The sequence below is a fragment of the Sander lucioperca genome, chromosome 1 (assembly GCF_008315115.2).
Source record: "Sander lucioperca isolate FBNREF2018 chromosome 1, SLUC_FBN_1.2, whole genome shotgun sequence".
Classification (NCBI taxonomy): domain Eukaryota; kingdom Metazoa; phylum Chordata; class Actinopteri; order Perciformes; family Percidae; genus Sander; species Sander lucioperca.
The window spans coordinates 344,847-369,154 of NC_050173.1; the positions used below are offsets into that span (position 1 = coordinate 344,847).

The 24,308-nt window shown below is 42.5% G+C and overlaps 1 long non-coding RNA gene across 1 annotated transcript; it reads right to left on the bottom strand.

Annotated features, from left to right (window-relative positions):
- Nucleotides 1-289: 289 nt before the first annotated feature.
- Nucleotides 290-17,612, bottom strand: LOC118494797. Its single transcript, XR_004896989.1, has 3 exons — nt 17,601-17,612; nt 16,063-16,064; nt 290-363 (listed from the first exon to the last, which is right to left on the bottom strand). It is a non-coding gene; the product is annotated as an uncharacterized LOC118494797 (long non-coding RNA).
- Nucleotides 17,613-24,308: the final 6,696 nt, after the last annotated feature.

Below are 24,308 nucleotides of genomic sequence, written 5' to 3' on the forward strand. Positions count from 1 at the left end.
ATTGTAATCTACTAGCAATACTGTAGTACCTGTATGTGAAATAAATACCCGGTACGTTTACAGGGTTCAAACTGACATAATGGTGGTGTTTGATTAATTCTGACCCAAGTTGCTTTGTCACCCTTCTGGCTGTTGTTGTATATGGTGATATTTTTGCAAATATTTCTTAAAAAAATGAATGATCTCTATGCTACGCTATGGCTTTTAATTTAAAACAGTTTATTTAAAACAATTATACTTATCAAACAGATGGAATTAGAAATAAAGGCCTGCTCTAACAAAAGCCTGCTTCAAATAAAAGCCTGGTACCTTCTGCAGTTCAGGTAAATAAAGGCCCCGGTTTTTATTTGAGGAATTATGGTACTCAAGGTTCAACCAATTAGGACATAGGAGAGCGAGAGAGAGATAAAAAAAAAAAAAAAACAAAAAAAAAAAAAGATCTCTCAAATAAAATCAAGAAAAAAGCTGGTTTACAAATGACTTAAAATGCTTCTATCATATGTGTGCAAAAATGCTACAGCTTGTTAAGCTCAGTGAAAGCAGCAGGAACAAAGCTACTTTTGTACCACTTTGTTCTGCACCTTGGTACAAACAAAAGGAAATCTAACGGTGCAATGGTTTAAAGATCTTAAAGGTCAAAACATTGGGAGCCTGCAATTTTCAGTGTTCAGACTACCAATCCTTTACCCTAATGACCCCCTGAATTTCCACTGATACACAACAAACATTAAACTCTAAGACAGCCATGAAATTTGCAGAGAGAATGTTCTGGTGAACACAGAAAACGAGATGATCCACATTAGAGTTTAGATTCTCGGCCCAAGCCCGACCGGACCTCGGGTCGGGCTCGGGCCGTTATTTTCCACCACATCCTCAGGCCGGGCCGGGCCCGGGCCAGACCGCGCCTGGGCCGGACCCTTGATCAAGCAATTTTTTTTTTTTTTTTTTTATCCATTACCTTATTATCCTATTTGGGTGGGGAGAAAGCTATGCCATAATCAGAAATATAATAAATATATATATAGGCTATATAAAAGTAACAAATGTGTACAAAAGTTAGGCTGCAGTTACAAAATGCAGTCTCCACCTCTCGCACGCATCACACCGGGAGCTTGAAGATGTAAAGAAAAAAAGAAAAACAGGAGAATTAACTTTGAGCAAGTGTGGAGGAAAGTCAGAGGTATGGAAGCAGTTTAAACAAGTCGTGGGCAGTGACAACAATATGTTGTTCATCATTGTTTCTTTTTTTTTTTTTTACGTTTCTTCATTCGGATCCACTTGCGATCGGTTCCATTCTAAACAAACAGCGCAGTTTACATGCTTCGTCCTTGTTGTATTATTCTAAACAGATTTCTGCAGTTCAAACAACTCTGAATTGTAGTTGAGAACGTCAGTTATAACGGCCCACGTATTAAAAAATTGTCGGGTTTAAATCGGGCTCGGGCTCATAATTACAGTTAATGTGTCAGGCCGGGCCGGGCTCGGACACAACGTGCTCGGGCTCGGGTAGGTTCGGGCTTGATTTTTTGGGCCGATCTAAGCTCTAATCCACATATGATCTGATCTGATGTGATCTGCACTGTACATGTACATGCACGGCATAAAAGACAACCTCTGTTAGAGGCCAAGAGAGAGAGGAATTAATTTCCAAAGCACCAAATCATTAGCAGCAGGCTGTTCTTCATGAATTAATAAACACAACAACGTGTTGCTGTTTGAATTCAATTACAAACTAGGTCAATAGCGCATCCCAAATAATTACAGCTGCACACTAATAGATGATCTAATATTTCAGAGTAATTTAATCAAGAGTACTTTGGCATGTGAGACGAAGGTTGATAGATGAAAATGAAGTAGAACACGTCTCAACCTTTATTTACACTTGGAAGGTTGACAAAGCAGGTTAGGTAGGAGCTCATGATAGTGTATAACATGTCAGATAGAATTAACTTGTCACATTGGAATTTTGTGCAATAAGGTTTTGTTTTTTTATTAATGATTTTACATCTGATAAATTATAAAATTACACTTAGACTACCAGCAACTCTTACAAGGGCATATTCATCTATCTTCAACTGCTTATCCGGGGTCAGGTCACAGGGTCAGCAGCTCCAGCAGGGGACCCCAAACTTCTCTTTCGCAAGCCACATTAACCAGCTCTTACTGGGGGATCCCAGGCCAGGTTGGAGATATAATCTCTCCACCTAGTCCTGGGTTTTCCCCGAGGCCTCCAACCAGCTGGACGGGCCTAGAACACCTTCCTAGGGAGGTGCCCAGGGGGCATCCTTACCAGATGCCCGAACCACCTCAACTGGCTCCTTTCGACACAAAGGAGCAGCGGCTCTACTTTGAGCTCCTCACGGATGACTGAGCTTCTCCTCTTGTTATGGGTTGGTGTGTATTTTATTTTTGTAGTCTGTGTCTGTTCTGTATTTTGCTTGTTTCCTGTTTTACTTTGATAATCTGTTCTGTCTTGTCTTGTTTAGCTTTACTTTGTGTTTTCCCGCCTGTGTGATTACCTGATGTTTTCCACCTGTTTCCCAGCCCTTGTGTCACCTGCCTCTTGTTTCCTCGTTACCCTGTGTATTTAGTCTTTGTCTTCCCCTTGTCTTTTGTCAGATCATTTTGTGTCCTGGTGCCGGCAGTTTGTGTGAGTTTGTGTGTCCTCCGTGTCCTCCGTGTCAGTTCTGGTCCGTTTCTTCCCCTCCTACATTTTCCTGGTTTTTGACTCCCTTGGTTTGTTTTGGATGCCTTTTCTTGTTTTGGGAATCGTTTTTTGCCTGCTGCCTCATCCGGGACTCCCGTTGTTCATTTTTGAGTTTGGACTAATAAATCAGACTTAACAAACCATCTCCTGCCTTCCTGCCTGCCTCTCACTCCACGTTTGGGTCCACAATTCCTCACCTCACACGACACCTAAGGGAGACGCCAGCCACCCTCCTGAGTAAACCCATTTTGGCCGCTTGTACCCTGGATCTCGTTCTTTCGGTCATGACCCAGCCTTCTTGACCATAGGTAAGAGTAGGAACGAAATTGACCGGCAGATCGAGAGTTTTGCCTTCTGGCTCAGCTCTCTTTTCTTCACAATGGTGTGATAATGTGAATGTAATACCGCCCCTGCTGCACCGATTCTCCAGCCAATCTCCCGCTCCATTGTCCCCTCACTAGCGAACAAGACCCTGAGGTACTTGAACTCCTTCACTTGGGGTAAGGACTCATTCCCTACCCAGAGCAGGCACTCCATGGGTTTCCTACTGAGAACCATGGCCAAGGGCATATTGTTGGATTTCATTTTAAATTACAATATTACATTTGTACATTATCAGGTTGGGAAGTGGGACTATGTAAATGGAATGCAGATTATCTATATGTCGCATGTGGAGGGCTTCATTTTACATGACAATATATTTTAAAATGACCAACGCATTTCGACTCACATGTCTTCATCAGTCATTGTCTGCAGTAACTTGATTTTGTAGAATCGGGGCTGGACTGGGATAATAATTCAGGCAGGGAATCTAACGAAGCAAGTTCAACATAGCCAGGATATCTGGAAAGGAGGACGAATTATGCCTAATGAAGTTAAAAAAACACACATGTCCAGGCACTCAAGGTTGGTCACAGTGATAAAAGGCCTTTAATTAACAGGGCAAGACATTAAAAATACACCAACGCGTTTCGGCTTGAGCCTTCCTCAAGGTGTAGTGACACAAAGAGACAAAGTGATTATCATTTGCAGGTGTTTTCTGGATGAGAGCATGATTTGTTTTACCTGGCCTCTAGGGGCATACCACTACAAATATAATATAAAACGCATGGTACAAAATGCAGCATCTAGGCCATCATTAGTCAATAAAGCAAAATCATAAGTACAGCCAACACACAAAATGGCAATATATGGAGGCAGATGGTAATCTGGCTTTACTAAATCAACCCAGGGTGATCCCAATCTAGCCACGTTCACATAAAGTGTGTAGCAGCATACGACCAATCACAAACATGGACAAGTCTACTGGCAGAAAAGTAAAGAGCAAACGTTATCCTATGGTCTGGCTGAATACTCAATTATGATTGGCTGCAGGGTGTTTATAAAGTATAGAATGCCCACACAAAGAAAGCGGAAGGTGACTGACATCCATCCGGCGGAATTTCCGGTGGCACCGAACAATCAAATGTTGTTGATATAGACTAGTTACACAGAACCATCTGAGAAGCCATCATTGGAAACTGTTTGAAAAAGGGCAGGCACATACAAAAAAAATACCTGGCAGGTGATTGGATGAACCATCTGTCTATCACGTCTGTCACTGTTGAACAGACACACACACCTAAACCTTGCCAGTAGTTGCCAGTAGCTCCTCACAGGATGCTGATTGGTTCGGTCAGCTGTTGTTCGGACGCAATCGCATAACTTGAAGACTGACAAGATGGATTTTCATGTGATATGTGATCCCGTGATTTTTAAGTGACATCGCAAGAATCAAGCTGCCGTGCAAGGTAATAGATATCACCACTTATCGTGTATGGAACTGTCTTCACTCAGAAAAATGGACTACAGTTTCTGTGGCTCCTTGGTATGAGTCTACCGTTAAATGTGGTTGAACTTGATGATATTTTCTGGATTTTTTCTTTCCTTTTGAGGATTATGAACACAGTATCGTGACACTGTAAAAGACCAGATTCACTGACTGAAAAAGTGGAAGGACAAGGGTCCTGGGTCCAGCTAAACAGTCCCAGTCGAATAAAAACAAATTAGATGACCAACTGAGAGAGAAAACAGTAAGTGTCACTGAAAGTGAGGCAAAGGCACAACACACACACACACACACACACACACACACACACACACACACACACAATTGTCTTTAAACTACAATAAGGTAATAATGTAATCAAGCACACTCACATCGGCTGGTTATTATGTATTTGTGTGTGTGTGTGTGGTGTGTGTGTGTGTGTGTGTACGCGGCACCTTTCAGTGGCTGTTTATGTGGGTTAGCTCAGTAAGAATGGCAACTAAATAAGGCTCAGTAAAACTGCTTGGCAAGTGCACATTTACCTGCTCTGCTTTGATAAATGCCACAGCTAGCTGCGGAAAATTGGCTGCAAAGGACAGGGTAACTAATTCCCTCGCAAAATGTTGTAAGGGCTTTTGTGCCACTGCGCATGTGTGTGTGTGTGTGTGTGTGTGTGTGAAGGACTTACAGGTTGTTTGAATGAAAATGAGAACTGTTCAATAATACATAAGGCTGTCTGCAGAACACTATTACCAAAGAATATGTTTTATGAAAGCCCCCGTAAATGGTGGCGCTGGATATTTCCACGCTGCCATATATTTTACAGATTTGACAAATTGCAGACGGGAGTCGATATTGCATTTGGGTTTCACGCTTGGCCGCTTAATGTATTCCCTCGATTCTGAAAACATTGAAAATGGGCTAAGAGAAAATATTAAGCACCTGTTTTTTCATTACATTACATTATTCTGCTGGTTTGTAATCTATGACATCACTTCACATTATGGGTTCCCTTACATCAGGATATGGGAAACTGCTAGTTAGCCTTCTCGCCTGGGTTGAAAACCTGATACATTCGTGTCCTGTTAATCCACATTGTAACAATTGTATCTGCTGAATTAAAGCACTTTGTCTTTGAACTCGTTAGCACTGCCACTGTGAGTTTGGTTCAGCACATTCACAATACTCACCTCCAGTCGTACGACAATACTGACAGTACTGACTGTACAGAGCAGTATGTGTTGTGTAACTGTGCTGATTTTCTAGTTAACTTCAACATCACATCATTACCAGCAAAGTGTGCAACTGTCCCAAAGCCTCTGAATCTTGAAGGTTTACGATCCATTGTAATTAGTTTGCAAAAATGATACGGGCCTTTAAGCCTGTGCTATAATGTAATCTTTAGATTTCGTCTCAAGGTATAATCTAGTTTTAAGGCCTTTACCATTTCAATTTATATCAAAGTAGTCTCGCATTGCCAGACCTTCCTCTACAGCGCTGCGGGGGAAGGTCTGGCTAGTCCACCCACCATTTCGTGATGGGAGAAAAATGTGCTCTGCTTTATTGGCATTTCTTTAAACCAATCACAATCGTCTTGGGCGGCACTAAGCACTGGGCTCAATGACGGTGCCTCTGCAAAATAGCCTCGGGAAGGAACTTGTTTTGGTGTAACGTGTATGTTGAAAAGTTGTGTGTGTATGTATGTTTAGTCGTGCAACAGAAAACTCAGATTGGACAGATAGTCTAGCTAGCTGTCTGGATTTACCCTGCAGAGATATGAGGAGCAGTTAACCATAGTCCTCATAAATCCACTGGCGTTTAGAATAACAACACAAAGAAAGAGGAAGGTAACGGACATCCGTTCGAAAATGAGGGACATCCGGCGGAATTTCAGGCAGCACCTTAACAATCCCGGAAGTAAAACGTCGTCCATATAGGCTGATATCGAATTGGCCAGTGTTGGTACCTGCTTTTAATTTGATTTTGGTGTGGTAAAAAAATTTTTAGTTGCATATTTTAGTCATTTCATTATAGCTATTAGTTATTATTAGATTTAGAGATGTCTACTTGTCACTTAAATTTTCATCTCATTCTTTGCAATTTGCTAAGACTCTGTAGCTCTCTGATGCTACCGTCTACTGTCACATATCGATGTATATAATTACTGATCTTATATATCGCGAGGCTATTGCGATAGATGCCTATATCTGTTTTTACCAACTGTAAGTAGCAACCCTAAAGTTGCTTGATCTTGCCCTGCATCACTCACATTACAGGGTGTTTTGTTGAGATTTTATTTTGTATTCCATTGTTCTCACCTGTCTGTTGTTCTTTCCATAATGTAGATTGTATTTTAGACAGTGCTACCTGGATACAATACAATACATATTTATTAGTCCACGAAGCCAACTGACCAGACCTTTTGTCTTACACTTTAGTCTGGTCTTCCTCTTGGCTTCCTCTGTGGAATCTACTGTGTCTTCAGAGGATGAATCTTAATATTCTTGATGAACCACTGATCTTCAATCAAAGCCTAATGTTCCAGTTGTAAATAAAAATAAAAATTGAATGGGCTTGTCGCCAATAACTTTACCAAGCACAATCATACTCTCCAGAGGATACATCTCTTCTATTGTCGACAATCTTGGGTCTGAAGAAAAATCCCAGAATGATGCACTGCTTAAGCAACATTCTATATTTAGAGAGCATGTAGCAAATGTGTTTTCCATTACCTATTATTAAGTGCATTACAACTATATAGCCTATACTTCCAGCCCGGTCTCACGGCAGTTTGTGTAAATGTCACGTTATTTGAATCTATTGATTCGTGTTCACAGGGACGTTTTTTTCGTGGTGGCCAGCACGAAAATGTGAAGTAATGTATTTTAATGGGAAGCATATTTCGTGTCCACAGCACGAAAATGTTAGGGAGTAATATAAAAAGCCGAAAATCGGCGTAGGAAGGTTGATCGGGGTGGTGGATGGGTCAAACAACACAGGACTTTCACGTGGGCGAGCGGGGATCGCGTCCGGCGTGTGGTGCTTTGTTTCCCGGGGATGGCGTCTTTTATCCCGCGTGTGGCGCTTTGTTTCCCGGGGATCGTGGCGCTTTGTTTCCCGGGGATGCCGTCTTTTATCCCGCGTGTGGCGCTTTGTTTCCCGGGGATCGTGGCGCTTTGTTTCCCGGAGATCGCGTGGCGTTTTGTACCGTGGGTTATTGTGGCGCGTCCCCCGTCCCCCGCGGCCGTCTCCCGGCGCGTAAGGAGCCCTTTCCCCGTTGGGTTTCTCCTAAACCCAACCTCCGCCGGGCGTATCCCAGCCGTCTCCCGCCGTTTATTGTGGCGCGTCCCTAGCGGGCCGCCTCGCAGCTTGTAGAGCGTCATTTTCGGCCGTTTCCCAGCCGTCTCCCGGCGTCCTTTCCCCGAGAAAATAACGTGACATTTACACGTAAAAAACGAGAAAAACGTCCCCGTGAACACGAATCAATAGATTCAAATGACATTTACACGAACTGCCGTGAGACTGGGTTGATACTTCTCACAGTGAACTGCATTACCCCTGGGTTACATTCAAGTGTTAATGTTACCACGTTGGTTCTTTATATCTATTCCTCCATTTAGAGTTCAATTAAAAGTCCAGCTACCTGTGACTGTTCAATGCTTTCAGATGCCTGCTAAAGAGCGGAGGACTGTAAACTGCTTTAAGGAAAGTAATGACATTTAAGATGTGCTTGTGTTTGTTGTGACTTAGCCTTGAGTGTTAAATAGCTTTGGCTGAAAGAAGTTGCAGGGACTCAAGGCTCAAGGTACCAGTTTATCCTTGAACAATAATCTGATCTAAGAGAACATTTATCATTGTCTACTGTTTCTCCCTTTTCTCTTATTTGGGCTTAAGGGGAGTGTGTACTGTTGTCTGTGCTTTAGTTTCCGTCTATTTGTTTATTTGGCTGTAGATTCATCCAACCTGGGTACATTTTCAGGTTTGGTGCAGAGTTTTTTAAAAGGTCAATCCAAACGGTAGAAAAATAATCTCCCCTACGTCGTATCTATTCGTGCAAGTAGTTTTAAATTGATTTTGAGTTTCTGAGACTACTGCCTCCACCCAAATGCAATAGAGGTGAATGGAATTTTGCTTGTGGAGATCACAGCAATGAAAAATGATATTTAAAAAAACAAAACAAAAACAGCAACATTTTCTTCCAGAAGCAATGTCCCTGTTAAACAACACTGTGAACTGTTTCTTAGGAACTACTTTCTTCAAAGGAAATTGTCCCCATTCTTTGTAATTTTGGTAAAGCAAACCTTTAACCTGACAGACTACACATCGCTAAATCACAAGAGAGAATAACACGAGGCGTTAAACTGAAATACTAATACTATTGATACTCTTGTATCAATAAGGATGTGAATGGTTTGATTAAAACAGATTTATTTAGAATATTTTAGAAAAACAGCCTCAATTTATAAACCATTGTGTGATTAATCACCACTCTGTTTGCCAGGTAGCACTGATGTTCACTGTCAGTCAGCACTGTCAAAACTTAGGAAACCAAAGTCAAGCTAGCCTTCCCAGAAAATGTATCCTACTCACTGTGGAGGTCCTCTGACTTTTTCTCTAGCGCCACCAATAGGTTGATATTTTTGGTTGTAATTGAAGTAAAATCCCTCCGTGCCCTGGCCCCACAGTACCTCTCCGACCTCCTCCATCCATACACCCCACCCCGAAACCTGCAGGTCCTCAGACGCTGGCCTGCTCTCCATTCCCCACACCAGACTCTGTACCTTCGGAGACAGAGCCTTCAGTTTTGCAGCCCCATCCCTCTGGAACCCCCTCCCTGCAGATATTCGAAATGCTACATCCCTGGACATTCTGTAAAGTGTCCTTGGGTTTCATGAAAGGCGCTATATAAATAAAAGGTATGATTATTATTATTATTATAGCACCAGGCAAAAAGACAAAACGGATTCAATAAAAGCACAATAAAATAGGGTCAATAAGCCACAAAAAAGTCGGAAAAAGCAACTGAGGGCGTTTTCACACATGTAAGTCCGAACCAAGGTCCGGACCAAGGTTCATGTTTTTGGTAGATTGTATACATTTGATGCGGTAAGTTTTGGTTTCACACTGCAGTTATGCAAGCGCAAAACTACGTCCTGCCGTCATCACATACGTGAGTCTCCAGATACTTAGAACTGATTGGTTTGTTGACGGGTTTCCCCGTCCTCTCGTATCTCTCTCTCTGTGTCGGAGTTTTTTCAACTGACTGCTGCTCTCCTCTACTGACTGCTGCTCTTTTGGTTTTGTTGTGATGTTGAGAACCAAAGACACAGGAACTTTCTGAAGAATTTATTCAGAGACAAACGGAAACCTACACTGTACATTTACTACCACTTAACAAATAAACTGCTGATGTATTCTCTTTTCTGATAGCCGACAGCTGTCTGCTCTGAGCGCATTCACAGTCACTCTCTCATGTAGCCTACACACTGAGCACTGAGCTATTCCTTAAAGGAGCTATTCCCCGGTCTTGTAACATGAGGAGAGCCTGCCAGAGCTTCTTGTATTTGGTCCGAAAGTCCGGACCAAATGAGGTATGTGTGAAAACGCCCTGAATGACAAAAAAAGCGACATGCAGTAATACAGTCAAGATATTTGACTTTTTCGATTAAATAACAGCATGTCAAAGAACTATACATGTCTGACCCTTGATGTGATTCTCTTTTTCCAGTGTGGCCCTTAGAGAAGCTAGTTTTGACACCCCTGGTGTATATAGAATGAACAAGAGAGGGGACAGCACATATCTGAGCTCATTTTAGTATGTCAATACACCAAATGAAGATGGTGAACATGGTATACCAGCTAAACACATGCTGGCATTGTCACTGTGAGCATATATATATTTTTGTTTTTTTCTTTTGGCATTTTAGGCCTTTATTCCATAGGACAATTTAGACATGAAAGGGGAGAGAGAGGGGTATGACATACAGCAAAGGGCCACAGGTCAGAATTGAACCCTCGGCCACTAGGGCGGGGGACTGAGCCTCTGTACATGGGGCGCATGCTCTACCAGGTGAGCTAGCCAGGCGCCCCCACTGTGAGCATGTTAGCATTCAGCTCAAATCAGGAGACTCAAGTCCACAACTCTGTTGCCAACATTCCAGTTACTCTCAAGTACGGTGTTACAACCAAATCAAGTGGTTTAGTACAGAGCCCCCCTGGTCCCACTTTGTCAAAAAAATTTAATTATAACTATCTAGTGGCCTCAAGATAGTAACTCGTGGCCTCAAGATAGTATCTCGTGGCCTCAAGATAGTAACTCGTGGCCTCAAGATAGTAACTCGTGGCCTCAAGATAGTATCTCGTGGCCTCAAGATAGTAACTCGTGGCCTCAAGATAGTAACTCGTGGCCTCAAGATAGTAACTCGTGGCCTCAAGATAGTAACTCGTGGCCTCAAGATAGCTATCTCGTGGCCTCAAGATAGTAACTCGTGGCCTCAAGATAGTATCTCGTGGCCTCAAGATAGTAACTCGTGGCCTCAAGATAGCTATCTCGTGGCCTCAAGATAGTAACTCGTGGCCTCAAGATAGTAACTCGTGGCCTCAAGATAAGTGTATATAAAAGGAGAATGCACAAAGGAGCAGCTTTTCTCCCCAAAGCAGAGAGTGCATCAAGACATTTAAAGGAATATAAATAATAATAGAAGTTGGTAAATAAACAAGTATATACATGTAAAAAGTATAAATATAGGCTATAAAATATAAAGAAGAATTATAAAGGACTATGGATATGCAGTCTCACGGCAGTTCGTGTAAATGTCACGTTATTTTCTCGGGGAAAGGACGCCGGGAGACGGCTGGGAAACGGCCGAAAATGATGCTCTGTAAGTTGGGAGGCGGCCGCAAGGCGGCCCGCTGGGGACGCGCCACAATAACGGGATGGCGGAGGTTGGGTTACGCGCCGGGGGACGCGCCACAATAACGGGATGGCGGAGGTTGGGTTTGGAGAAACATAACGGGGAAAGGGCGCCTTACGCGCCGGGAGACGGCCGCGGGGGACGCGCCACAATAACGGGATGGCGGAGGTTGGGTTTGGAGAAACATAATGGGGAAAGGGCGCCTTATGCGCCGGGAGACGGCCGCGGGGGACGCGCCATAATAACGGGATGGCGGAGGTTGGGTTTTAGGAGAAACTCTCTGCACTCTCTGCTTTGGGGAGAAAAGCTGCTCCATTGTGCATTCTCCTTTCATATACACTTATCTTGAGGCCACGAGATACGTATCTCGAGGCCACGAGTTACTATCTTGAGGCCACGAGATACGTATCTCGAGGCCACGAGTTACTATCTCGAGGCCCACGAGATACGTATCTCGAGGCCACGAGATACTATCTTGAGGCCACGAGATAGTTATAATTATTTTTTTTTACAAAGTGGGACCAGGGGGCTCCGTAGTTTAGATCATCTGGATTAATTGTTGTCTTATCATCTGATCTGCTTGCGTTTACTGCTCCATACACTGTGATCAAAACTTAATAGAAACTCCAAAAACACAGCCAAAGTTGCTTTGAAAAGGAACGTTCCCTTAAGTCTGGATAAAAAGAGGTCCTCATCAGCAGTGAGCGAGTGTTCTGTTGACAAGAAAGTGACTTCAACAGTGACAGATCTTTTCCCTCTCGCAACTCTTTGGCTTCTGTTAGAAGAAGGACGTCTCTCTGCTTTTGGTACACACGCTATCTGCAGTTCACTGATGTCACCTAACAAGATTTCAGGGTATTGAAGCTCAGTTCTTTTTTTTTCCAAACACTTGGTGTCGTTTGTAAATGCAGACAAATGAAGCCGCAAAATCCAAACACTATTTCTTCTGTTTAATGGCTCTTTTTCTTTCCCTTTTTTTTCCCAGCTGGCGTGAGTTGCAGCACTGACACCTCAGGAAGCCTTCAGCTGTTGGTGCTCAGCGGCAGTGTGTAGGGCAGCAGCCGAGCAGCTATGTTGGTCACACATGGCCGTGTTCGCTTGATAGGGTTTTATTGCCTTGAAAATGCCATGGAACGTGTCACGGCTAACCTTTTCGGTAAATGTGTGTGTGTGTGTGTGTGTGTGTGTGCGTGTGTGTGTGTGTGCGTGTGTGCACGTGTGTGCGTGCTTCCGCAAAACAACAAGCTTTCTTTACAGCTTCCCTCAGGGAATTGAAGTCACACAGAGTAATGAAGGCTGCTTTAGTTGAACTCTGGTCTTGCATCCAGGTCCACAAGAACATCTTTTTAAGTTTCATCTATTATTTATTCTCAAACAGTTTGTTTTTTTTTATCCTCAGAACATGGAGGCGTTTGAAGACTTCTTTTTTTTGTTGTTCATGTTTCACATCTTAATATTCATCTGACATTTTTAATCTGCAACCAAATATGAACTCTTTTCATCGTTGAGTATATATATTTTTTTTATCCATATTGATTTGAGAATCAACAATTTAGGCCATTATGACAAACACAGAAACAAATGAAGTTAAAACTGAACTGAGTTCAAACTGAAAGCAGACGTTAAAAAGGGGTCAGGAGGCCAACTATGACAGACGCACAGCCAAAGTTTGAAGAAAAAAAAAAAGGAATTTTGTTCTGTTTATTCTTGAAAATGCTCCCAATGCTGTTTGAAGTTGTTTGCAGTAGTAATACCAGAAAAAAGCTTTGTTTAAAGAGCAGATAAAAAGCTTTGAGTCGCTCTCCGCTGTGGATTCTTCTTAAGAAACGTTTTCAGCACATACTGAATGTGTTTGTGTTGTCCTTGAGGACTGAATTGCATGAAAGGGTGATCCCACCTCTCAAAATGTGAAATAGTGTTAACACTGATTTCCAACAGTGTGTGTGGTGAGTTTTTTAAGATAATTTTTTTTGGGCTTTTCCGCCTTTAATTTGATGGGACAGCTAGGGAAAAGAGAGAGAGAGAAGACATGCAGGAAATCATCACAGGTCAGATTCGAACTCTGCGTCAAGTCATAAACCTCTCAGTGTATGTGTGCCTGCTCTACCCACTGAGCCAACCTGGCCACATGTGTGGTGAGTTTTAATGTGATAAACCTCTCTTATACTTTTTCACCTGTAGGGGTTCACAGATTTGTGTCTTCCGTCCTATCATAGTATCTTCATGCCAACACAGATCAGCCATGAACCTGAATGAACCTTCCTGTAAACTTGGGAACAAGCTATGAACACAATATTGAAGTATCATGACCTTTAAATATGAGTTATAGATAGTGATGGCCAAATGTAGCTTTCACGAAGCCCATCACTAATTATAGTGAAACATTTTATAAATATACAATATATACAATGAAATTATTGAAATTATTATTATTATCATTGGGGCTGGGTACCGATTTCAATACTTTTTTAGGTACCAATCAAACCGCCTCCTTAGTATCTAGTATTGAAAAATGCCTCGTCATTCAATGCAACATTTCAATACCTAAGGAGTAAATCTCATCAGCGTCAGTGAGCCAATAAGCATGCAGCATGCTTCTACCAAGATCTAATAATGTCTGTAATTGGCTGTCTTACGTTACACGTCGTAGAGTCCTACAGGAAAAACTCTACGTTACACAGAGGCGGGGCTCACGTAGTAGGAGCTGAAAAATTAATTAAAAGATTACTGTATAATGTTGTACTTTCTTTTTGTTAAAATGGATTTTATAAAATTGGTATCGTAAAAAGTATGGTTCAGGAACCGGAATCGAAGTCACGGTATTGATACCCAGCCCTTTTCATTGATTTGGAGTTGTGTTTCTGTCCACCTGATGAGTACAATATTCACTCTCTTTAAAACTGGTCTCCACCATCTCCTGAGGGAAATATCTGTCTCTTTGGTTGCAAAATGCTCCACTTTGTTGAGTAGTGATAAGCTAAATAATGAGCTGAAACTTAAAAAAAAGCTCTGTGAAGTCAGAGCGGGGAGCTGCAGATTCAGTTAGTAATTCATGGGTTCATGACCACAAAGAGACCCCTTTCAGACCTTCCAGATCTTAGTCTTAATCCTGAACATGCTAGTTTTAGTGACATTTAGTCATCCAGATGGGTTGGACTGGCGTCTGGTCATGAGCCCCCAGCTGAGCGCCACTGTGTTGGAGTTCTCCCCGGAGAAAAAAAGTGGTGTTAATATTGGACTGGGAATCGCTAAGAGGAAGTCTCTGGCTGTTGTTTGTGCCTATGCACCGAATGGCAGCTCACAGTATGGAGCATTCTTGGAGTCTGTGTGCAGTCCTGGAAAGTGTACCGCCTAAGGACTCTACAGTTCTGCTTGGGGACTTCAACGCTCACATGGGCCATGATGGAGGAACCTGGAAGAAGGTGATTTGGAGGAATGGCCTGTCCGATCTGAACCTGAGTGGTGATTTGTTACTGGACTTTTGTGCTAATGGATTGGCCATAACAAAGGAGAGGAGTTTGAAAGAAAGGACCAAGCAGGCAACACCACCTGCGCTTCCACTAAGAGCCTGGAAAGGAGATCATCGGCCCCGGAAAAGCAACCTGATCTCCCTCGCCACTGGGGACAAGAAGGGTCCGCACAAAGGTAGTCTGGACAAACGACCAGATAATCGCCGGAACATCCTCTGGATGTCCATCGCCTTGCAAAACGCTGCTCTTTTTGGGAAACAGCAACAAACTTCAAGCTAGTAAGCTACACTCTGAAAATAGCATGTTTTACAAAGAATATGTTTACCGCATTTACTATCAAACTGGGACGTTTTGGGACCGATTGGCGGCGATTTTCTATAGACAAAATACACACTGCAAAGTACGTTTTACTCAGCTAATTATGTGTATAAGCTCACGGTACTGTATTGTGTGAACAGTTAATTTAATATTTTATGTGGCGTTTTACTTTTACGGGGTGCATATGTTCCACCTAAACTTCCCGAGACTATTTAGCAGATCCACCGTGTTTGCGTCTGGAGCTTAGCACCGTCCAATACGATTGTGATCGGTTTAAAGAAATGCAAACAACCAAGACCATTTTTTTCTACTATCCAGGAATGTATATGTGGAGTAGCCAGATCTTACTCTGCAGGGCTGTGTAGATAGGTCTTGCAATGTGAAACTACCACAGAGGTAATCAAAAAAGGACTCAACTCTCCCCACATGATAGTGGAACAGCTCTGCCTTGAGAGAAGGCTACAGGCAAAAAGACCCCGGAGGGAAAGACTCTTCAGTTCAAGTTTAACTGACTCCCCTTTCCTCTGAATTATATATTAAAGGACTCTTTATGTCTCGGAGTCTCCTATTTTATTGTGAATCTTGACCCTAAGTCCCCTGGGTTGCCACACAGAACACCTTAGGCGTTAACAAAATGAAGTCATTATCACATTGTCAATTGATACTTATTACAAAAATATCCATTACAGCTACTTTTATTAAAAAAGGGTTTCGTTGAAAAACAATTACATGTCTCAAAAGAAGTTGCAAGCTAAGCTAAAGTAACATGGCAGAAGTAGTTTACTAGCCTACATCAAAGCAATTGTGTTTATTTTACATTGAACTAACTTAATTCCAAGTCACTGCTTTGTACTACAGTTATACAGTAGTTATGTTTCCGTAGTCTCTATTCTAGTGTTAAATCGTCTATTTCTTTTTGGTCAATTTAGTTTTGCAAATAAGCCTTTAATTATATATGTTTTCCTTTAACCTAATTGTTTTTGTATTTTCATTCATGTCAAGTGTAGCTCTAACGCTTTAATTTCCCCTTGAGATTAATAAAGTACTGTCTATTTATCTTCTGATTTTACATTTCACTTTGAAGTTCACAAAGAAACCACTCTGTCTGACAGTCTCTCATATATTTTGTATCAGCTTGTTTCATCTCTTCACTGAAGTTAGTCTATACTGTATGTCAACAAACCAAATACTCCATGTCGTTTTTGCTACACAATTCCATCAAACGGAAATGCCTCCATCTTTCCCTCCCACCCTGAACCTGTCCATGGTTTTTTTTTTTTTATGACAGATTTATGATGTCTATACATTTTTGCTTTGTTATTTTTGGTGCTTTTAACAAGCCCCGTGGTCCGTCTCTGACAACAGTGACTTACCCTCAGAGGGGGCAGGGAGACCTGTGGCACAATGGTCCATTAGCGAGAACAAAAAGGTACACTGTAATGCTAATGAATGTTGGGCTGAGTGGAACAGAGACCAATACCTGGCACAGCCCTTTGCTTTAGAATCACTAATCTAATATTCAAAATATGTAGAGGAGTTTGTAAACTTAGAGTGTTTTCCCCTTGGTTCGGTTTCGTTTCACACATTCCAGTGTGCCAAAATGTGTCATTACAAATCACACAAGAACGTTCGCTCCGCTTATTGGTCAGCTGTGTCTAGGGGGCGGGAGCAAGAAAGTAAACAAGAAGAAGGTCCTCTTTTCTGGCCATTTAAATAATCATACATTGTTTCACCAGTGACGTTGCTAAGTTGGCCGTATGTCTCCACCTTTAGCGGCGGCTGGTTTGACCACGGAGATGGGAGTGACAGCAGTCTGTGAGAGAAACATTGATATTGCAAGCTGGTAGACTGCAAAGCACACCTGACTACAGGAGCCATCAGACTGGCGGAGTACACAGTTGGGGCGGTTCCATGTCCGATCACGTTCTCACCACTAACAAACCGCTCCAGAGTTGGATTGAAAGCGTCCCGAGATCACCTCTTCAAGCAGGTCTCAGTACGCTTGCTTGGTCCGCTTTTGGTGCGCATCCGAGTGCGATTGCTTAATTCACACCTGCCCAAATGAACCGCACCAAGGGGGAAAACCAACTCTAGTGCGATTCAAGCAAACTAAATGAGGCAGGTGTTAAAGCGCCCTAACTGACCAATAGGGGTGTGAATCTTCACTGGTCTCACGATTCAATTCGATTATGATTATCCTGCCAACGATTTGATACGATTCGATATCCCGATGCGCCACCTCCTCAAATGTATTATATATTGCTACACATGGTTTTCATCAAACTAATTCAAGCAGTCATATATGAACTCCCCTTTTTATTGTATCTGCTCTTAAAAAAGACACTTCCTGAATGTAGCAAAGTCTGAACACAGCAGACAACAGACAAAAGGCAAAAATCAACAAGCAACATCAGTAGGCAATAATCGATTATGGTCTGTCACTGCATCGATGCAGAATCGTCCACGTCCGCATCGCGATGCAACGATTCATTTCAACACCCCTACTGACTAAACTGTCCACACTTGAGGCGCACAAGTCCCAAGAGGCCCTTAACAATCCTGTCACTACATATATGAGTACATTATTTTGCGGTGTATTCGACCTTCTGCACGACTCTTCTGCAAATATGAGCCACTGTATAGGAGCGGCAATGATGATTGTGTAAACCTGGCCTGTTGGCTGGGATTTGAAATGCGTGGAGAGTTTTATAGTGGTGTTGTATCATTAACAATAACATGAATATCTCTCTCTCTCTCTCTCTCTCTCTCTCTCTCTCTCTCTCTCTCTCTCTCTTCCCTGCTCGCTGAGTATACTGCTTATCTGTGTGAGTGGGAACCTACCTACAGTACAAGCGGGCAGGCACTTTCTTTTGTGTACTATGACAAACTCCTGCTGGCACCACTGGCCTTACGGTAGAGATAATTCTTCAAGAAGAGGAAAACATTTTTCACCCAGAGAGAATATTACAAATAAATATAGATAATAGTAATATAGAAAAAGAGAGAAATGTGGTTTTTGATTTGAGGTTTTGTGGCGGTTTCCCCTTTCTATACTTGTTTTTGCTGTATTCATTCATATCCACATGTGTGTATTATCTGTCCCATTCTATGAACAAAATAATACCTGTTTTGGAAAGGAATGGGGTATTTAACTGTAAAATGAGTGTGCTGTTCATGTACGTCTTAAGTGTAATGACAGCAACAGTAATTACATTTGTTTTCTTTTGATTTTTCATCAACATGCAGCAACAGGAATCCAGGTTTCCTTCTTTTGTAGATATTGTATCTGTCTATCAGCATCCTCAGCTGTGTTACTGCCTGTGACCTGTGACCTCCCACGCAGAATGGGTGTGAGAAAAATAAAAATAGACAGTTTCCCAATGAAGATCAAGAAGGAATCACGCAGCTCCCATTTTTCATCTGACCTTGACTGGAATTACTAGACAGATTGTCCCAGTTGGTTGAACCCTGTAGAACATAAACCACTGACATACAGTATCTCTGATCGGCCTATAGGCAGATAAATGTTACAAGAGCCTTCCATTTCCGGAGAAACACATTCAGTTCAAGTCATTTTTTAAAGTAACATTATGTAAGTGTCTTACCAGCTGAACGACTTACAGACTAATAACTGACAATGATAATACAAATAATATAATATCTCACATGTTGACTCACAGAGCGTTATCCATTTTACAGTCCTTTTGTGGTTGTTAATGTACACATGATCTCATAATGCATCCCCTGGCCGCTACATTATGTTCATATATGCATATAAATTATGCAAATAGTAATTGCATCATGTCTAATGTATACTCTGCTCAGGGGCAGCATACAAGAGAGGACATGCGACGATGCTTTTCATTTTCTGACATTGATCATGCTTTCACTCTGTAGTTATAAATAACAAATGACATATATTTATTAATCAGTGTGTATCCATTTGAAGCACCACCACAACAATCACTTGTAACTTCATGAATCTCTCCTAACAGGCTGCACTTTTTTGTTTTAGAGTACATTTCATAAACAAGTAATCCCCACCACCAGCCCAACATCCACACACACACGCACGCATGCGTACACACACACACACACACACACACACACACACACACACACACACACACACTCACATGCATATATATAAATTACTGGAGTGCTTCTCTGAATTCTGATGCTGGGCCTGCTGGTGACTGTATAATGGAAGGGTAGGAAGGCCAGTAAATTCTCCCTAAGCGCTCATAACCAAGCAACACTGTCACATCAGATGAGTGAGTGAAGCCGCTGTAACTCAGCCTGTCAGGCTCTTTAATGGGCTTCAGCCTCTATATATGTGTGTGTGTGTGTGTGTGTGTGTGTGTGTGTGTGTGTGTGTGTGTGTGTGTGACTGTGAGTTTGTGTCACAGCTTGCTTGTGTGGATGCATCTCAACATCTGTGGATGTGTTATCTGTGGTGGTTCACCCAAACCATAATCACTAAGGGAAAGTGAAATAAAGGGGCTTTAAAATGGCCATTAGCTCTCATTAAACATCTGTGATACTACAGTACACTGTGTTGATGTACTGTACTACCTGAATCACAGCACACACCACCACATGTCACCATGCTCCGCTCTACTGCAGTGACAGCCGAGCACCTGTTCACAGCTACGACTACGAGTCTGAACATTGAAACAGTGTGTGTTATAAACCATTAATTAAAGGTCTCATAATTATAAAAACTGAGATTTCATGTGTTTTTAAATGTAAAGCAGGTCGAGGTCCTATAAAAATACTGTGAAAGTATCAAAAAGCTCAATCCACAGAGAAACACCCACAGTCTGTATTCAAAAACTGTCTTCAAATGAGCCGTCACGACTTCCGTACGTTTGTGATGTCACAACTATACTATATATACACAGTAGGTAGAAAGTACCGTTACAGAGCTGTAACAGCAATTCCCCTGCTGCAATGATGATGCAGGGATGCAGAGAGTACAGATGCTGAAGACCCGGAAACGCTGACCAATCAGAGCAGACTGGGCTTTTTCAGGATTGAATCTTAAAGAGACAGGCGCTAATACGGAGCATTTCAGACAGAGGGTGAACAGAGGTATAGTCAGACAGACAGACAGTATGAGTAAAAGGCTGTGTTTTTTTTAACATTAAAGCAGGTAAACATGTTTTAGTAGAAACCCCAAGTATGAACCTGTCATTCGGTACAATATAAGTAATATATGTTAGCTTGGGCTTTGGGAAATTATGACACTGACATTAAAACTATTTTGACACCTCTCTACAAGACCAGGGGCACACGATAGGACCTTTCTTCTTATACTATTGTGGTGCAAATGCCTAAACAAATTTGTAATTACAAAAATAAAACCAATGGCTATGGAGTGAAGCTTGGGCCTCTGAGGTATCTGGCAGCATTTAGATCATGAGATGTCCTAACAGTTTTGTATTAGAAAAGCCATCTTCCTCTCACATGGTATCAAGAGTATCAATATACTAATATAGATCAAGCCAACTCTGAAAACTGGCAACATAAATGAACTGCTGAGTGGGAGATGGTAAGTTTATCAATTAACTGGGTCTGGTCATTTTTGGCTAATTGATTTTAGAATGCAGCAACAAATCATAAATCATTGTTAAATCATTGTCTTACAATATTGCCAATGTGGATTGATCAGCAGGTAGTGTTTTGTTTTCTGCCCAACTGCTGACTTCATCTCTCAAATCTGACAAGAACCAACTTATCTGACTTGTGTTGTTGACTCTGAACTTGGTGACAGATGAGCGCAGGTGATTCTGACTTGTGCTACATGCTCGTCTAATCCAAAGAGATCTGATGGAGAAGGTGTCAGATGGTGACTTACAAGAACAAATGGGAAGCCCCAAAATTCATCCCAAGATATCACGTCGAGCGGCACTGTGTTTGAACTGATGGGCCAATATCAAACACAAGTTTTTGACAGCTTTTGTCTGTGCCTATGTTGTTTTAAAAGCTATTTCATTCAAGAATATACATTGATACAATTGCTAATTCTTGGTTTTGATCATTACATTTGGCTCATTTGGTGTGCCAGGTGATGATGCTATAACTACATAATAGGGATGTAAATGAATGCATATACGTATTAGGGATGAACAGATCATGCGCTCTGGACACCTTTCAGAGTCATAGCTTAGTCAAGTGAAACACACAGATGTCATACACACCGCTGGAATCACTGGAACTCATTCTTTCCAGCGATAGTGGTATCCCTTTACTTTGCACTGCAGCTGGATTCTCACATCACAAGATCACACAGAAATCCATCTTGTTAGGCATCTTGAAGTAGTCTTGCATTGCCATACTTACCTCCACAGCACTGCGGAGGAAGGTCTGGCTAGTCCACACAGCATTCCGGGAATGCGAGAAAAACGTGCTCTGGTTTATTGGCATTTCTTTAAACCAATCACATTTCGTCTCGGGCGGCGCTAAGCGCTGGATGGAGCCACGGTGCCTCTGAAAATTAGCCTCGGGAAGGAACTTGTTTTGGTGGAACATGTGTACGTTCAAAAGTAGTTTTAGTCGTGCAACTGAAAACTCAGATTTGACAGATAGTAGCTAGCTGTCTGGATTTACCCTGCAGAGATCTGAGGAGCAGTTAACCATAGTCCTCATAAATCCACCGGAGTTTAGAACGCCAACACAAAGAAAGAGGAAGGTAACGGACATCCGGCGGAATAAGGGAATTCCAGGGGGATTTGCCAGGGGTCGATACGTGGGATTTCCTCCTTTCTGGTCTACATATCCCTGCATCTGCTGAATTGTTTTTATCCCCGGTGTGGACAAAATGTACCCCCCCTCAAAGTGATCAATGCTACTGTTCAGCACTTTAAAAGCACTGTTGAGTGAACAGTCTATAGTGCCATAGAACGATAAAATCCGAGCAGCAGTTGCTGGTTGTATTTAACCGCTACAGAGCTCCGGGACACCGACTACCAGCGGCAGTTGTTCAGCCGCCAATAGGTGACTGAGAGCCGGCTACAGGCACCGCCAGATGATGGTCCTTTCAGGGGCCATGGTGGTGGAGTTTAGCTAGAAAAAGTGAGCGTCATGTGGCGATGACAGTTATTTTAGGCACCAAAACTGTTATGGGTCAGCTCTGTTTTCCCTGTCCCTGCCTGTTTTCCTCTTCCCTTCTCCCTGTTTGTTGTCTGTGTTTGTCTTCACCTGCCGTGGCGAGTTCTCAGGAGGATCTAGGTCAAGGGGCGTGGCCACTCTCTCTCGCTCTCCCGCTCTGTTCCAGCCAGCTGCAGCTCATTCCACTAATCACCCAGCAGTTATCTACCTGGGCTGTTCACCTCCTCAGCGCCAGTTCGTTACAACATTACCAATGGTAACTTGGCTCTGCAATATCACTAGCGAGCTCACTCCTAGTCTCTCTGCATCATAGCTTTTGCTATTGTCCTCATTTTGCCTCAGCTAACCTGTTTTTCCTCCGTTCAAGATTCCGCTCTGAACCTGCTGCTTCCCTGCCACTCACCTGCTGTGCCTGCTGCTCACTCACCTACCACGCCGCCTTCAGTGCCGCCTGCTCTACTCGCCACGCCACCCTCAGTGCTGCCGGCTCTACTCGCCACGCCGCTCTCAGTGCTGCCTGCTCACTTGGCCACTCGGCTCTCATCGCCTCCCCACCGGATCGCCTAGGTGAGTCAGGACGGGTCTCACCGCCGTCCTCCTTCCAGTCTCAGTCGGCCTGCCACTGATCTGTCTGCTACCTCCAGCTCCCGTTCCCCATCGGAGCTACGCAAGCCTGAACTGTTTTCGTCATTGCCTTATTACCGTGTGAAAATAAACTCTTTAACCGTTTCTCTGTCTCCGTGTGTTTGTCTCTGCATCTGAGTCAGTAGTAACAGACTAGAGCTTAACAAAAACGACTAGTTAAGTTTAGGAAAAAGATGGTGGTTTGGATTAAAACACTCCTGAAGAACGAACGAGCGTTTCCTGGGTGAAAATATTGTCTGTTGACACCTCGTTGTGCTATTTCATTCTAAGATTATATTCCATTGGATGTTCAAGTTCATAAATAAGTGTTTTGGCATGGCGGTCCGAGTGGCTCTATATCCATGGTGGTATCGGAAGGTTTAGCATGTTTAGTTTTGTTCTGCATGATCAAAAAAACTCTGCTTTTATCACAAATCGTCCAAGAATAAATGCCAGTAAATCTACTTTGAAATCAAAATAAAAAGGTGCTCCTTACAACTTATTGTCCTATAACAGCAAGGTTTATCCTCAGTACTTAGCATCAGTTGTTAGTTGTTCATTGCAGGATAAAGCTTGACATTGGTGTTGTTTTTACTAGGGATGTCCAGATCCGATCACGTGATCGGAAATCGGGCCCGATCACGTGGTTTCGGAATCGGACGTTACCTCCCGATCAGGACTCGGATATATATATGTATATATATTCTCATTTTTTAATACATCTAAAGTTATGCGGTGGCACAGAGTTAGACTCTTTTGACTCCACACAGAAACAGCAACGCGTGCGGCATGACATCACTTTGTTGCAGAGACGCTATTGGTTAAATGCCGGCAAAGTAGAACACGGAAGCAGCTTGAAGCGGAAAGCGCGAGTATGTCTGCGGTCTGGAGGTATTATAAAGTTGATGACAACAACATTGCCATAGCAAACTGTGAGATATGTAACAGAAGTGTTGTTGAATGTTAAAATAAGGTGAATTAAATATAAGGAACATCCTGGATCTGTTTTTTCGCTCTTCTTTATTCTTTTTTTATATATTATAGAAGTATCGGATCGGGACTCGGTATCGGTAGATACTCAAAATCAAATGACTCGGACTCGAGGGCAAAAAAACCTGATCGGGACATCCCTAATTTTTACCTCATGATCTTGCATTAATCTTGCGTGACTTGACAGTAGAGCGGAAAATGAAGAGCTGAAATAAGTGAACATCTTGAATACAAAGAGAGCTTTTTTAATTTTACTAAACATTCCTCATTTCTTGACAGAGACCCATGAAAGCTATAGTGCGTAGTTTCTGTCTCCTCCATGAGGAATTCTAAGCAATGACAACAAAACTGTCGGGGCATCC